The 3,976-nt window shown below is 33.0% G+C and overlaps 1 protein-coding gene across 2 annotated transcripts in view; it reads left to right on the forward strand.

Annotated features, from left to right (window-relative positions):
* Nucleotides 1–226: 226 nt before the first annotated feature.
* Nucleotides 227–3,976, forward strand: part of LOC106873107 (uncharacterized) — a 125,851-nt gene continuing 122,101 nt past the window's right edge. The window contains exon 1 of one of the 2 annotated variants that reach the window (XM_052971462.1): nucleotides 227–1,801. The gene's annotated coding sequence lies outside the window, so the exon portion shown is untranslated. The remainder of the gene's footprint in view (nucleotides 1,802–3,976) is intronic. The other variant, XM_052971458.1, reaches the window with a different exon arrangement.

A 3,976-nucleotide genomic window follows, 5' to 3' on the forward strand; every position in this document is an offset into this window, starting at 1 on the left:
TGTGTGTGTGTGTGTGTGTATCGTTGATTTAATACGTTCACATGGATACTACTAATTTACAAATTACATAATATAATATAATAAAGAGTCTACACTACCGTACCGTTTGACAATTTAAACTATGATGGTCTCGACATTTTATAAAAGTAGGTTGGAGCAACGACGGCTACCTTTATAATGCGATTTAAATTCTCGCTTTTAATGATAACTCATGCTATTTTCTCTACTTCGGCTACTGTAGTTCTGCTGTCGCTGTTCCTGCTGTCGTCATCGCTGCTGCCACCGCCAACGCAGTCAACCTAATTAAGTGGACTAGGATTGCAGGAAATCGATATCGCGGTTTCCAACATCTGCAACCCTGTTCATTATAAACAAACTGTTGATTCTTTACAAAAGCGTATTTTAATTTTTATTGTCGTTTTTTTAAATTTTTTGCACTCACAATCTTCTCCTTGATCTGTAGCTATCTACTTTACTGTTACAATCTATCAGTCTTTTCATATTTTATTCCTTTCTAAGATATTTCTTATACTTCACATACTTTTAGCATTCAATGCACTTTCTATATTTGCCATTTAACTGATATTCTTTATCTATATTTCTCTTTTTACTTTCTTTGTATGATCTGTCTTCCCTTCACTTTCTACATATTGTTTATTTCACGTGGAACAGCAGTTCAATAATAGCTGGATATTTTTGGATCTTGAAAAAAAAAAGGAAATATTAATAAGAAAACTTGCGCAGGAATATAACATATTTATGAAAAAAATGCTAAAGTGAACGAGTCGCTTGAAGATGGACTTATACTGAACTAGAGAAAGAGTTTAAAGTACCAGGACTAAGGAAGGTGGAAGTGGTGGCGGTGATGGCAGAAAGTGTGAAACAGTATGATCATTATTTTTTAGTATGAAAAAAATCTACCTCACACTAAATCTTCATTGGAATTTTTAAAGCTAGGTGAGAAAAAGAAAAAGATAAAAAAATATTTGACATTTACAGCGGGGAACTTGGCTGAAGGTTTCGTTATCACATCAACGTCGTTGTTGACGTTATCATTATTAACACAACCATCATCCTCGTCATCATCATCATCATCATCATCATCATCATCATCATCATCATCATCATCATCATCATCATCATCATCATCGACATTATTATCATCATCATCGTCATCATTCACTTGATTTCAAACAATTCTTTTCCCTATCCATTTCTTTATAATTAATCATTGCCACTCTACATTAGAATAATCAATATGATTATCTAACATCTTCCCATTTGTCATATATGATTTAATTTAAATATTAGCCTTTTAAAGATGTTTTAAATAACAGCCCACACCGTTATGTTTGTTTTAAAGTTATTTGAACGGTTTTCTAACTGAAGACAATTACTTTTTCAGCACCTACCTCATATTTCTTCCAAGTTGCTCTTTCTTCCTCGATATTTTTGATATGTTCATACTGTAAGAATACGAACTCTTGTTCAGAGTGCTTTATGTAGAAGAAAGTTAACACTGCACAAAAAGTTATTTAAATTATAACAGACGCTGTGCTGATTAAAACTAACTGAAGTAGACTGTAATATATACAGAATTTTTACTTCATGAAATAAAATTCCAGACGAAACAACTATCGCACAATTTGGAATAAATTTTCCTATATTTTATTTATTTATTTCATTTTTTTTTTCATTTTTTGCTTCATTCCACAATTCACATGGATTAAAATTCCAGGAAGCAAAAACAATTTTCAGATATCTTTCCGGAGAAAACTGCCAGTCGTTGAATTTGATACAGGTAATAAGTTTACTCAATTATATTCGCTTGAGTGGAATCTTGAAAATATTTTCAACTATAACACTTTTAAGGTTTCTTTTTCTCCTTCGATAAGTCTTCTTTTTTGTGCAACTAAATATTTTCCGACAATGTATGTCTTATTGATCTTGGTAAATATTTCATTTAAACATTATGAGTATAATAATTTCTTCAGAAAAATGTAATTCCATTATAAGAATAACAAACTAGAAACAAACATAACTTTCCATTCCATTTTATTCTTAAATAAAGAAGTCACTAGATTTTTCACAATGTTTTGAATATATATTAACTGTTTGATCTTCTAATTTAAATAACATTTCCATATTTATATCTTTGGAAAGAACGGGTATGAAAAGTATAAAGCAAAACATCATATGTTACTGAGTAGCGTAAATGAAAATTATTTCATTTTTTTTTTTTTGTAGCAACAAATTTGTAGCAACAAATTTGAAACAAAAGTTGTGTTATGTAGAATGAGATATAAATTTACGCAATTATTTCGGTCTATATCTTTGTTTGCAAAAGATTTGACACACATAACGTAAGGTGACGGGATATGCATTACCAGGCATTTGTTTTCTTCTAAGAGATGCTTATATCAGATTTCGGTAATCTCTCCGACTGGATATAGATATTGATTTCGAGAAATAATCTATCTATCTATCTATCTATCTATCTATCTATCTATCTATCTATCTATCTATCTATCTATCTATCTATCTATCTATCTATCTATCTATCAACATGTCTTCCACCTACCTATCCATCTATCTGTCTATCTGTTTGTCTATTTATCTACCTATTTCTTTTTTTATCCACATACATATCTGTCGATCTGTCCGTGTGTCTATTTGTCATTGTAGTATGTGAGTACAGGCAAAAACATGGACACACACCTGCACACACTCGCCTACACACGTAAAAACTAACACATAAGCTCGAGCATATATGCAACATTGTATACTTCAGCGTGCGTGTTTTGTGTGCGTTAGTCCCACTCACCGCTTTAAAACAGGTGTTGGAATATGCGGGTCGTTTCTTAGCGGTCTAAAATAAAACAGAAATGCTATTTGATCCCGTTTTGTAGGATAAGCACACACAAACACACACACACACACACACACACACACACACACACACACACACACACACACACACACACACACACACACACATATTTAATCATGCATTTATATATTCAAACCATCATAAAATTATATATGTATATATGATATACGATCCAGGGATCGATGTGTAGGAAAAAAAGTTAGCTTCAAGCACTCCGTAGTAGATATAAAAAACAACAATAATGGTTTATTGAATCGGAAGGTTGTGGAATTTTTTCGTATCAAAGTACGTTAAACTGAAAGAAAGTTCTCTTTTTATTTCACGGTAGGCAACCAAAGTTGCCGGGTGTGCGAATAAGAATATACGAGTAAAGGAATGGGGTAGGTAAGATCCGAGCTGGCAGAAACGTTAGCACGCCGGGCAAAATGCTTAGTGATATTTCGTCTGCTGTTACGCTCTGAGTTCAAATTCCGCCGAGGTTGACTTTGCCTTTCATCCTTTCGGGGTCGATAAACTAAGTACCAGTTACGCACTGGGGTCGATATAATCGACTTAATACCTTTGTCTGTCCTTGTGGGCAATAGAGAAATAAGAAATAAGATCCGGGCTACATATATTTCATAGCGAACGTTAGAAGTAGTAAATATCCAAACGAGAGTAGCCTGCGGTGTACACCTCGCTTGGATATTTACCACTTCTGAGGTTCCACTCGCTATGAAACATATGTAGCCCGGATCTTATCGACTCCATTCCTTAACTCTTGTGTGTGTATATATATATATATATATATGTGTGTGTGTGTGTGTGTGTGTGTGTGTGTGCGTGCTTGTAAAGGAAGAAGAAGAAAATGGAGATTGTGAAGTTAATAAGAGTTTATTAACAACAAATCGAACATCATCGTCTACAGCTTTTTCAGTTATACACAGTGAATTAATTAAATATTAAGTTCATATTTCTCAACATAATATCTTCGGAGGGAACAAAAAATATATCAATAGATGACACCATCCCTTCATGAAGCTAAAATAACCGCAAATTGAATTTTATATACACTTTCCTTTTCCTCTTTTAATTGTTTCAGTCATT

Source organism: Octopus bimaculoides, chromosome 1 (genome assembly GCF_001194135.2).
Source record: "Octopus bimaculoides isolate UCB-OBI-ISO-001 chromosome 1, ASM119413v2, whole genome shotgun sequence".
NCBI lineage: Eukaryota > Metazoa > Mollusca > Cephalopoda > Octopoda > Octopodidae > Octopus > Octopus bimaculoides.